At 45.2% G+C, this 13,160-nt stretch overlaps 1 long non-coding RNA gene across 1 annotated transcript in view; it reads left to right on the plus strand.

Annotated features, from left to right (window-relative positions):
* Positions 1–2,452: 2,452 nt before the first annotated feature.
* The window catches only part of LOC143434033 (uncharacterized), a 15,826-nt gene continuing 5,118 nt past the window's right edge, over positions 2,453–13,160 (plus strand). The window contains exons 1-2 of the long non-coding RNA XR_013103180.1: positions 2,453–2,486; positions 5,078–5,135. This is a non-coding gene — a long non-coding RNA (uncharacterized LOC143434033). The remainder of the gene's footprint in view (positions 2,487–5,077; positions 5,136–13,160) is intronic.

Here is a 13,160-nt window from a genome sequence, read left to right on the forward strand (position 1 = left end):
TCACCAGAAATGAATGCCTCACAGCTACATGTGGAGAGGGATTAAATAGAAAACTACCCCAGTATTGAAAACTAACGATTGCCAGGTTTTCCCAAATCCAGTCTAGGATGAAACAACTCCCATACATTCATAGTGGCTTTATAATGTGTACATCAGCCTAACCCAACCTCACAGAGAACGCATCAACTTGTTAAGTAGAGATGAAAATACTCAAACAATAGCATCAGACAGTGTGTGGGCTTTTCTCAGTTCTGTTAGATCTGCTTAGAGGAGATCCGACGAAGCCAAACAAGCCGGATCTGATGCATGACAAGAGTATAGGAGCAATGGGATGAATGAGCATTCCTGAGAGAAGACTGTCTGCGTTATAATAAAAGGGGATGCGCATTTGTTCATTACCTCAGAGTAAAGACCAGGAGGACAGCTGCGACCTAAACATTATATCATCTAGCATTGAAAAAGCCTACATGATTACACATGGGAAATTTTAAATTTCAGGATGGCAGGATGTTCTATAAAGGACACACAGAGAGAAGCCTTTTGTTTTATACCAGCCCCCCGCCCCCTCGGTTTTTCTTTTTATAAAGATCCCCGTGGTTAATGAAGTGTCTACATTTAAGACTGAACTAGGTGCCCTGAGGGAGAGTGTATCAGGCCACACAGAAGCTAGGGGTAGGTGCATCCAGGGTGAGTTACTCTTTAACAAAGCTTAGATCATCTCAGCTTTGCTTCATGGTGCATTGCTGTCCAACATCAGTGACAGCACCTCTCAAGAATCCAATGCAGACAGGCCTCTGTGTCATCAGACCTCTGCCCTTAGAGCTGAGGAAGACCAAGTCCCAGCAGGCTGGGAAGGGATGGCCCAAGATCTGGTCAAAATCATTTGTATGGTTCCCCTTTCTATAGAGAAGGAAACCTGTGCTTTTGTCTAAACAGCATTTACTCTTTTTCTGAATGACATATTTTGCTTCTATTCATAAAAATAAACCATTAGGGACAAACTTTTCCTAACAGTTTCCAAAATATTCTCTCTCTCTCGTGTGTGTGTGTGTGTGTGTGTGTGTCTGTCTGATTAATGTTCTAAAAGTTAAACCCAAGAGAACATTCAAAAGCTTTTCCTCAACCTTTGCATCCATTAACTGGCTGCCTTCCTGGTCCTCTGCAAAGTGCAGGATGCACAGACCATAGATCCCAGTCCCTCAGCAACTGAGATATTTCTGGGATGGCTAAATGTCAGAACAGGAAAGCCATGTCTTAGATATCAAATGTCACCCCTCCACCTCACACCCACATGGCCTTGGCAAACAGTTCATGCAAAGCTGTTGGCACAGTCATCTGGCTTTTTGAAAGAATACCAACACAGCCTTGCTCCGGAGCTCCAGTGCCCAAGCTCAGTCTCCTTCCAGTGTGCTTGAACTCCAATGTCACAGGGACCATCTGATAGAAGAAAAACAGAAAACATGCAGTCAGAGGACAGGGAGAGGAGGCTACATGAGTGCTAGCTTCCAGCATCAGAGCCATGATAGACACGATTCAAGACAGTGTCGAGACCATGGTTGCCTGTCTCTGAGACAGACATTGCCTCCCAACCTCTACCTCACAAGGCTTCCTGGGAAAGTGGACTGTGGAAAATACAAGCTACCTCATACATTTCCCTGGACAGGAATTTTGGCTGCCGGGGAGTCTGATAACTCCAGATCAGAGTATTTAACATAATGATGAACACACAAGAGCATGGTCGTAGCATTCCTGGGATGTTCTGTGTATGTTTGCATGACCAGAAAACACACTGTGTAGCATTCTTTCTTTTTCACGAAAAGTCCATTCTGATATGTGGTGGGTGGGCGACTCTGCTGTGAATTCTTCTGTGTGGTTCATTACTCTCCCTCTCAATCGACTTCACCTCTCCTGAGTGAATACACAGACTCTATGTTAGTCGGACCCTCCAGAGAGCTGGAGCCACACAGACACGTGTCATCGACTGGGGTTACGGAAAATTGAAGAGTCCTGTTATGTTGGGGACTTAGGAAAGTTGGGGTAGAAGTTGGTTGTTAGGACCTGGGAGCTGGAAAGTCAACAACGTATACTCCAATCTCGCCAGATGGGAACAAAATCCATGCTCAATCAAGCATCCTCCACTTTCCTGTTCTCACCATCTGCAATGGATCAGTTATGCCTGGCTACCTCATCCTCTACCTCCTATTCTCCACCATATGCAATGGACCAGTTATGCTGGCTAAAATCATCATCCACTTTCCTGTCTCCACCATCTGCAATGGACCAGTTATGCCTGGCTACCTTGCTGAGAACAAATCTTCATTAGGGCCATCTACTGATCTCCTCTGGAAATAACCACAGGCTCACACAGATCCTTTGTTAACCTGTTGTGCTCACACTGCAACCTAAGCTGACACGGAAGGAACCATCGTGGTCTAGGAAGATGGACTAAGTCTTAGAGTGCATGCTATGAAAGCCTAGGGACATGGGTATGTATTTCCACCACCCATGTACACCAGGGACTGGTGGTACATATCTGTTACCCCAGCAAAGGGGGCCAGAGACAGGTGAATCCTTGGAGCTCACTTGTCAGGAAGCTAGCCATTCAGTGAGCTCCAGGTTTCCTCTTCCCTGTCTCTCCCCCCTCCTTTTTCTATCTTTCTCCTCCCTCTTTTCTTTTTTCTCCTTTTTCTCCTTTCCCTCCTTCTCCACCTCTTCATCTTACATCTCTCTTTTCTCATCTTGAATGTTTTTATTACGGCTACAGATTCAGGCTGCCCTATTTTGAGCTGTTAGAGAGGCAACTGACTAATTCTTGCAGGGATGCGACATTTGGAAGATACTAAACTCAGGTAACACTCATTAAAGCACTTCAGTTTGGAGGGAGGGAAGTAACACATAGATTGTGTCACTAATTCTTTATTATTTACTGAAACACATAAGCCCAGTTCAGTTGAACTAATATTTTCGAGAGCCACTGTGCACACTGTTCAGTCGTGTGTTTGAATGGGCACGCAGTGGTGAAAACCATAGAAAATTTAAACTGTTTAGACAACACACTATGTTTTTTCTGACAGAGATGAGGTTGCCTCACCGTGTCTCTGGGGAATGAGGTGAAGTCCTGTTGGTGGTTTCCTGTTTTGTTTGTATCTTTGTATTTTTCATCTTGACACAGCTTGAGTTCCTTTTAGAAGAGAAAAACCTCAATTGAGAACATATCCCTAGCAGATTGGCTATGTGGACGAGGCTGTGGGACTTTTTCTTAGTGGGTGGGCCCAGCTCCAATGGGGCAGCATCACCCATGGGAAGAAGTCTGGGATGCTATTAACAGAGCAGGGTGAGAAATCCATGAGGGCCAAAGCCTGTGAGCCATGTTCCTGCAGAACTTGTTTCAGTTCCTGCCTCCAGGTTCCAAGTTTGAGCCCTGCCATGTTTCCTTCAGTTGTGGACTGACTGCTCAGGAATTAATGAAAAATTTGTGATATAATCCATATGGATACTTCCTCCCCACCAAACTAAAGTTTTACCAATGTTAACTAAGCTTGTATTGATATTATCCCTGGAAGAATTAGTCCATCTGACTCTGACTAAAGATGTAGAATGAAATAAACACCTTCCTTCCTCAAGGTGTTTTTGGTAATGGTGTATATTATAGCAACAAAGACCCTATCTTGAGACAGGCCATTTCTAAATTCTTGTGTCATGTTTATCTCAGCCTGTTCAGGCCCAGGAAAGACCTGAGAAGGCACTAGGACCATGGCTTCTTCCACAGCGCTCGATGTGCTCACCCATGGACCTTACTAACAAGTAGTCTGGTGGTCTCTGTCCATATTCTATTTCACCTTCAGATCGAAAGTCTAGAGTTACTATTGCTGTGACAAAACACATGAGCACAGCAACTATGGTAGGAAAGGTTTATTTGGCTGCACACTTCCACATCACTGCGTCATGGAAGGAAGTCAGGACAGGAACTCAAGCAGGGTGGGAACCTGGAGGAGGAGCTGATACTGCTCACTGGGCTTGCTGGCGTGACTTGATCAGCCTGCTTTCTTATAGCACCCAGAACCACCTGCCTAGGGATGGCCACCCACACCCACAATGGGCTAGGTCCTTGCATATCAATCACTAATAAGAGAATGTCCTACAGGCTTGTCTACAGCCAGCATTATGGAGGCTCCCTCTTCTCCTGTGACTCTAGTGTATGTCAAGTTGACATAAAACTAGCTAGCATACCCACAGTTACCAGAAATCCACAAACGTTAAGATCTGTCATTTAAAAAATGGCAATAACATTTGTATATAACCTGTGCCACACCTCCTATGTGGCCTTCATCCTGTCTTTATGTTGTGCATAATATCTCCTAGGATGTAAAGTGATTGTTCTACATGGTTCAGAAATTAGGACAGGAAGGTGACTTGTGGTGCAGATGGCTGGCGACTCCTTTCAGCACACTCTCTGTCCACACTTTGTTGGATCTATAAGGGTTGCACTCAGGTACAGAGTGTAGTGTGTGTGTGTGTGTGTGTGTGTGTGTGTGTGTGTGTGTGTGTATGGTATGTATGGTACGTGGTATGTGTGGTAGTGTCTGTGTGGTGTGTGTGACTGTGTGTGGTATGTGAATGACTGTGTCGTGTGTGTGGTATATTTGTGTGTGTATGTGTGTGGATATGTGTGGACTGTGTGTGGTATGTGAATGATGTGTGTGTGGTATGTGTGTAGCGTGTGTCTTGATGTGTGTGACTGTGTGTGGTATGTGAATGACTGTGTGTGTGTGTGTATGGTATGTATGTGTGGTATGTGTGTGTGTAGTGTGGTGGTGTGTGTGACTATGAGGTATGTGAATGGAGTGTGTGTGGTATGTGTGTGTGGTGTGTGCTGTGCGTGTGTGATATGTGAATGAGTGTGTGGTATGTTTGTGTGAGTGTAGTGTGTGTATGTGTTCTCTAACTAGAACCAGGTCTCTACATGGGGGCTCTGGATTCCTCTGCCTTCCCCTTCCCCAAAAGACAACTAATCTGAGCACTGTGACCAATCCGTAAGACATTCACGTGCATTTCTCCTGTCTCTTGCTGCCTGAAGGGTGGCACTGTCTCCTGGGATGCGGGTAGACCAGATGGAGAAAGATGGCTCTGAACAGGTCAGTGTGCAGATCAAAGTCACTCTCTTCGATCGAGTCTTTGCTGCCTCTAACACTGGGAATTGGATAGAATGGGATTCTTCTTTAGAATGTCAAAACATAATATTTGTGGGAAAAAGAAAGCAAACACACACACACACACACACACCACACAGAGAGAGAGAGAGAGACGAGAGAGGAGGAGAGAGGAGAAGAAGCCTGCTCATTTTCATCATATCTAAAAGGTGGCAGTAGCAAAGTGAAGAAGTGCGTTAGAGAGGTACCAGCATGTGGTGATGAGGGTTCACTGGAGATCCTGTCTGCTGACCCGTGCATGGGGGCTGTCAGTCAGCCACCAGGGCATCCCCTGGGTGAGATCTTGGCATAAGCTTTTGTGGTCTAACTGTTCTGTTTCGTAGAGTCAAGAGAAAGAGAACGAACAAAAACTCAGATTTCGGCCTCTTGGAGCTCTGGGAGCTGGAGAGAAAGCCACTGACTCTGCTGTGCTGGTGCTTGGGGCACCTCAAAACCCACACAGCTGTCTCTGCCTGGCAATGTGCGGATCTGGCCAGCAGACACAGAGCTCGAACATGTTAATGGATTCACTTCTAGGGATCATCAGCTTCACCTTCATGATTTGGCTTTGGGTATTGTTTTGCTACTTTATGAGTCTGAGTGTAATAGTCACAATTAAAATCTGAAACCTCCAAGCATGCTTGCTGTCCAATTTCATAGAGGCAACAAAAACAAATAACTCCACGGCAACATTATACTTATGTTTCTATATCTGGGGAGGCAAATTCTGAAGGGAATCTCTTTACAACATCCACAGGACAAGAGGATCTGGAGGGGGTCAAAAGTCTGACAACTCCAGTTCATTTACCAGAACTGTGAGGCAGAACTTGTAGACTGGAGGTGGGATGGGTTTCAACACGGTGATGCACCAGGAATCTTTGTGTGCAGCCGTTCTGTCCCATTATATTCTTGTCTTACAGAGAAGGAGAGGGCTGAGGGCACCACCATGGACTTCCCAATCCACTGTTACCCCCAAGGTCAACTTCTGAGTCTCATCACAATTAATCTCACCCACTTACATCCCAGATACAAATGGATATTCGATAGCTTTCTGAGATCTAATGCTGTATCTCCAGACAGTTCTGGAAATCAATGTGTGTGTGACCTTTTAGTGATTTTTAAATAAATAGAAATATAAACAAAATAATAAACAAATTTTTTTTTTTTTTTTTCCCATTCTTCTCAGTGAGGACACCACCCAAAAGAAGACAACCCGGGTTCAGCAAACCCCACTAAAACCCAAGCTTGTCAGTGAGCTGACACTGGCCCCACTCCGTCTCCAGAGCGATGAGAAGGGAAAGAGGTTGTTTACAATGTACCAGCCTCAAGTGTTATATCGAAGCAGAGTGAAGAGACCAACAGAAGATGCCACATAAGAGCCTGGCTCGTGCTGTGGGGAGCAAGAGTTCCTCCCATCTGCAAACTTGAAACCCAGTAAAGCTGGCGTATAATTAAATCTGTGTATGAAGCCTCAAGAAGCAGGGAGCTTTTTGGTGTAAATTAAGTGCAAAGGTCGGAGAACTGAGAGGTCTAGTGTCGCAGGTCAGACGTTGAGTAATAGGGAGAATTACCCCCTCTCCCCCCCCCACACACACCGGAGTAGTGTGTCGTTCAGCTGAGACCCCAGTGGCTTTCAGTGGATTTGATGATGTCAGCCAAGGCTGGATCTTTCCACTGATCATATGTCAACCTCTTCTAGACACTCCAGGGATGCTTGACATTGTGGACCTTGGTAAACCCTAGAATCTAGTGTCTAGATCTCCACTCTGCTCTTTCTTTCTCCTCTCCCTCTCTACTTCCGACGTTTCCCCTTCCTTCCCCATGCCCCACTCTATCCTGTTCGGATTTATTGGAACTTTTACATACTGAGGGTACATTTGGGGTAGGTTGGTGTCTCTCCTGACACGAACACAGCTACCACGGCAGCCATGAGAATGTCGACCGGGTAGACTGTGCGATTTTCTCATTTATAGTATGCAGTCTCGAACTTACAGACATCATCTCCCCCCTTACCGATCATTCAAGTTTTTATCCAGAGGGACGGTCGACCCGTCCTTAGAACAGCTTGTCACATCCTCTCATCTCTCCTTCCCGACAACCTTGCTTAGATCACACATCCAGGCCTGTGAGTTGAATCTCACCACCAAAAAAGATTTGTTCCAGCCGCAGGCCTCTGTAGTTATGAAACGGGCCTTTATTTGGCAATGGATTTCTGTAGAAAATGGTTACATTAGGATGAGGTCATTCCAGGTTCACTGCTTCCAGACACAATCCCAGTGCCTCCTTTATCAGAGGGAGAATTTGGAGTTATATTGGAAGGGGTTGGGGGAGGTGCTATGGCTGGCGAGCGACAGAACCAAGGGATGTCTCTGCAACAAATGGGAATGTTACGGCAAACACCAGAAGCTAGGAGAGACACGAACCACTTCTCCCCCAAGGCCTCTGGAAGAAAACCAAAACCGTGAGCGTCTTCACTTATGTCTCTAAGACACAAAGGTGGTGGCAGTTTCTGACCACAGTTCTTCGGAGTTCGGTGCACCTGGTAGCCACAGTGGCTTCGGAAAACAGTTCCTGCTTCCAGACCTTCAACATCTTTCATCCCGGACCACGGTGGCATCCTGCACTGTTCGTTTCATATGCTGGTACTGATGCTGAGGAAAAGGCTCTCAAAACCCCAGGAGGAGAGGGCAAGAATGGTAGAGAGAGATATTTGAGCCCAGGAAGTGACTTGATCTTTAAATATACCCCATACTGCTTTTCTTTTTAAATATCTTCAGTTCTAAACCGTCTCGTATCTCTTACTCTGCCAAGGCTAAATGGCGGCATTAAGACACGATACTTTTTTTCCCATCACACCACTGGGCTATTGTTACTCATGACTCCTCCCTGTGGGGCTCATCTCTCTGTATGTTTTCCTCTGCACTGAAGGCAAGGCTCCTTCTCCTCCATAATACTGTTTAAATCTCACTTTCTCTCTGAATGAGAGCTGGAAAATAAGCACCTCGGCCTGAAGATATTTAACTGACTTCCACCGAACAGGTTGTTACCTGTGTCCTCCTCATGAGCAGACTGAGCGCTTTCTGAGGAACACCTTAAAATTGTCACCTTGGTGTCTTTGTATAAGTTTTCCTAATCACTGTGTCCAGAGTCCCATAGGCAGGACCCCATAATTATGTTTGTGTGCCAGACATATCATAGAGACCTGGACATGAGCCCAGATGGCTTGCCTCTATAGGAAGGATGGTTCTGTCCTTGTACAGGGAGGGACAGCGGGTTTCCTTCCTTCCAGCTCAGCTGATAATGCGAGTCCTGAGCTTAGAGCCAAACCAGGAATATGGGATGTGGTTCTTCTGGCCCGGTTTCGAGTCATCCTGGAGTCACAGGAAGCTTTCTTTGCCAGATCACCAGATGGTAAATCTGTAGTAATGACCTTGGTACTCCTTGCTGGAAATGAAGGCCAGGTGTGGTACCAGCAGCATCCCCGTGCGGCTCAAGTGTCTCCCTGACAAACCGTCTGGAGCACAGGTTTAAGAATGCCAGATCTTAGCAGGACTGAGCTGAAGGTCCCTATGTATTCTAGAAGGTTTTTGCTCCATCACAGTGGTCCACAAGATCAGGAAGAGGTCAGATAAATGGTGATGGTAACCACTCGCTGTATCTTGAGCATACGCTTCTCAGGGGTCGGTAAAACTGTGTGTGTGGGTCTGTGTGTGATGTTGTGTGTGTGTGTGTGTTTATAACTTGAAGTGGGTACTTGAAGCTATGCTTTATTACTTTTCTTTCTTTCTTCCCTTTTTCTTCTTTTTCTTTTTTTCTTTTTTTCTTTCTATTTTTTCTTTTCTTCTTTCTTTCTTTCTTTCTTTTTTTTTTTTTTTTTTTGAGATAGGGTCTTTCTATATGCTAGCCTAGGCTGACCTTGAATTCAGACTCATAATAGACTCACAATGGTCTCTACTTTCTGAGTGGTCCGATTATAGGCATAAGATACCAAGTCATTTTTTTTAAAAAAAGTTTTTGAGACAAGGTCTCGTGTCCCAAGTGCTAACTAAGATTATAGACACACACTACCATGAAACTCTATTTTACGATGCCGGGGAATCAAATCCAGGGTCTTATTCAGCCTGGGTATCAGTGAGCTGCGTCCCCAGCCACGCCTGTTCACCTTTAACACCTCTCCGTTCCCAGTGCAATTGTGGAGGCGCTATTTATAAGCAGGTCAGAGTATGGCCAGCTGAGTTTTAGATCCTCACAGAAGTTAAAGAGTTTAAAGTATAATGAAGCACACACCAGGGTGCTGATGGTCTGTGGGGGGCTAAGGACGTGGGATGGCTCCATTGTTAAGTATAACATATCCCTTTGTGATAAGCAAATAAGAACCAACTATAGTGTCCAGAGAAACCCAAGAAAGGAAGAAAAAGAATTCTCAATTCTGTTTGTAGGTGGCAACCTCTGTCAGGGTGCACAATATCACAGGAAAAAAATTGCCTGGGAAGAAGGAGCAACAGACTTGTTTATGCTAAAAATGGGATCCATTACTTGGTAATCTGCCCCATCCCTAGGTATAACAATATTTAAAAAAACAACACTATTAGATAGTCCATTATTTTTATGGCAGACCAATTATATGTGAAGCTCATTTGACTGAGGCCAGTTCCTCACTCTCCCGAGATGTCAGTGTGAGCATACTCACCTCCATGTGCACACTTCACAAAGGAAATCAAGTGCCATGAGCTCATGCCAGGGGCGAGAGCTGCTGATGTCACATTTTAGAATGGCATCTGGGAGATAGGTGTGCTCACCTGCTTGCACATAGCTTTCAGAGGGACAAAAGAGGGGCATTTGGAGAATTGCATGGTATAGTCACAGCTATACTTACATGTAATATCTAACATTCCATGTGGTTTCTGATCTGAGATTTTCATTGCATGACAAGTTGACACGGCACTCATTAAAATGTTCTTCCAACTAGAGATGATCTTATGCATCTTGACCCCAATCGCAATGTCTAGGGACACTTTCCATGTCACTGATGGGAAGCAATCTACTGGCAACCTTGTAGGTAAAGGACCAGGCTGCCACTACAGGAGAGTCGTACATACAGGAGAGTCCCCACAGCGGAGAGTAATGCAGCCAGAGATGTGCAAATGCTGAGCTGGAGGGCCTTGCCTTAAGGAGGAGAAATTTTATCTTTCCTGTGACCAGAACCCTCAGGAAGTCTCAGCCTCATTTTGTCTGGAAAGCCAATATGTCATGACAGGATAGTTGATCTCCGAGGAGCTCTTCTCTTTATTTCTGAAGACGAAAGGGATTGTGTCCAGCCTGGGAAGGCTACTTTGGTAGCCTATGACAGGTGTTCTGACAGTTTGTGCTTCATTAGCTAGAATTTCCACAATACCAGTCTTTAACTATAGCACTTACTCACACAGGGGCCATGTTTCCACTAACAGACATTCCCCTTTGGAAGAGTAAAAGGTGAAAGGTGATAAGGAAAAGGAGGAAAGTGTGTGTTCATGTTCAAGCAGCATCAGCACATTTCTGTACCTGAGCAGTTAATCAGCCCAGAGGCTGAGAGGACAGATGTTTAAAAACAGCTATAAGCATATAAAGCATCTGGGAACCCTCGAGGTTCGTGACTGAAAATATTTTTCAGAATAATTCTATTGCCCACCAACATAACAAACAGGAATGACACCAGAGAGTGTCATAACTACTCCCCTCTAACCCACCTACGTCATTAAAGAATAAACCAAAACAATAAAAAAAATTATTTGTTCCTGAATCGAACTGACAGTACTGCATTGGTGGGCATTGATCATGACAGTCTGCATTGGTGGGCATTGACCATGACAGTCTGCATTAGCTGGGCATTGGTCATGACAGCCTACATTGCTAGGCATGGTCATGACAGCCTGCATTGGTGGGCATTGACCTAACAGTCTGTATTAGCATACGTACTGACCATGACAGTCGGCATTGCTGGGGCATTGACCATGACATTCTGCATTGCGGGCACTACCATGACAGCCTGCATTGCTGGGAATTGACCATGACAGTCTGCATTGCTGGGCATTGGTCATGACAGCCTGCATTGCTAGACATTGGTCATGACAGCCTGCGTTGCTGGACATTGACTTGCTGTTCTTGCTTGTTTTATGCAACTTGACACAAGCTACAGTCATCTGTAAGAAGGGAACCTCAATTGAGAAAACACCTCCATGAGATCAGGTTGTTAGCGGGAATTTTATTAATTAGTGATTGATATGAGAGAACCATGACCACTATGGGTGATGCTATCCCGGGGGCTGGTGGTCCTGGGTTGTATAAGAAAGGAGACTGAACAAGACATAAGGAATAAGCCAGCAAGCAGCACCCCTCCATAGCCTCTGCATCAGCTTCTGCTCCAGGTTCCTGACTGACTTCCTTCAGTGATGGACTATGATGTAGAAATGTAACCCTTTCCTCCCTAACTTGATTTTGGCACATTGATGTTCATCATAGCAATAGTGACCCAAACTAAGACAAGTTGGTACTAGGTAGTACCTGGTATTACTGCGACAGACCTGACCCTGCTACTTTGGGGAGGATGGTGGAAGGGACTTTGAAACTTTGGGCTAGAAAAATCCACTGAGTGTTGATGAGTCTCAGTGGGATATTATGTGGGAGCTTGGAGGATAAGATTGTTGACAGCATGCAGAGGGTGGAGGCCTGGCTTGTGAGGATTCAGAGGAAGATTAAAGACTCTAGGGGCTTGTTTTTTTCTTTTGAGTTACGAATTCTGTTGTTCTGATTAGCTGGAGATGAAGAATCAGGCCATGATTAAGAAGAGACCAGTCATTAATGCAGGTGAAGTCTCCTGAGAAGAGTTCTCGCGAAGGTCAAGCACACAGGAGCTGTGTTCCGAGAGCTGGCTGAAGTTGCGCCATGGTGATAGACAGCTGAAGTGAATAGTGTAAGAGTAACCCGGGTGGGTTGGTCTTGAAGGCATGAAGGAGCCATGGTGCGTAGCTGAGGCTTTGCACTGTTATGGGTGGGGTGCGGTTGACGGTCCCTGAAGAGAGCCCTGAGAATCTTACTGGCGAAAGCGCAGCCCAGTTGTAACAAGGGATCCCAGAAGTCCAATACCATGGGATATAAGACCAAGAACAGTGGCAGAGGTGGAATAGAGGCCAGCTGGAGCCTGGAAGACAAGCTGTGTGCGCTGCAGAGGGACAGAGCTGAGAAGTGACCCAAGCCCGTGGAAGAGCCAGAAGATCGTGAGTCAATCTCAGACACTGGACATTGAGTTATTTAAACTTTTGGTGTTTGTTTTATGTCTTTGTTGAGATTAGGGGGTGCTCTGGTTCGTTCCTCTTGAAATAAGACAGTATTCAGATAAGTTTTTGTTTATAGAATCTCAAAACATGAGAAGCTAAATTTTAAAAGGAGACCTAGGGTTTAAAAAGAGACTTTGGCTTTTACAGGAGGCCCAGTATAAAGTGTTGAAGTTGTAAAGGACCCTGGACTTTTAAAGTTTGTAAAAATTTTTCATTGTGATGTTGATGTAATTTTAGATCTTGGGAATGAACAAGAATGAAGAGGTGGTGTTTGTGTATCAAGTTGACAAGGTTCTGACTTAGTTTTATGTGAACCTGACAGGAGCCGGAGTCATCTGAAAGGAGAGAACCTTAATTGTAAAGTTGCCTCCATAAATCAATCCAGCTGTAAGGCATTTTCTCAATTAGTAGTTAGTGAGGAGGGCCCAGCCCGTGGTGAGTGTGTGCCATGCCTGGACTGGGGTCCGCGGTTCTATAAAAAAAAAAAAAAAATCAGACTTGAGAAACCCAGAGAAGCAAAGCAAAGCACCCCTCCATGGCTTCTGCACCAAGCTCTTGAATCTCTGTGGCAGCCTGCTTGAGTTCTATTTGACTCCTCCAGTTGTTGGATGTGAGGTGGATCCGTAAGCCGATAACAAACACTTTCTTCCTCCACAAC

The sequence above is a fragment of the Arvicanthis niloticus genome, chromosome 12, assembly GCF_011762505.2.
Source record: "Arvicanthis niloticus isolate mArvNil1 chromosome 12, mArvNil1.pat.X, whole genome shotgun sequence".
Lineage (NCBI taxonomy): Eukaryota > Metazoa > Chordata > Mammalia > Rodentia > Muridae > Arvicanthis > Arvicanthis niloticus.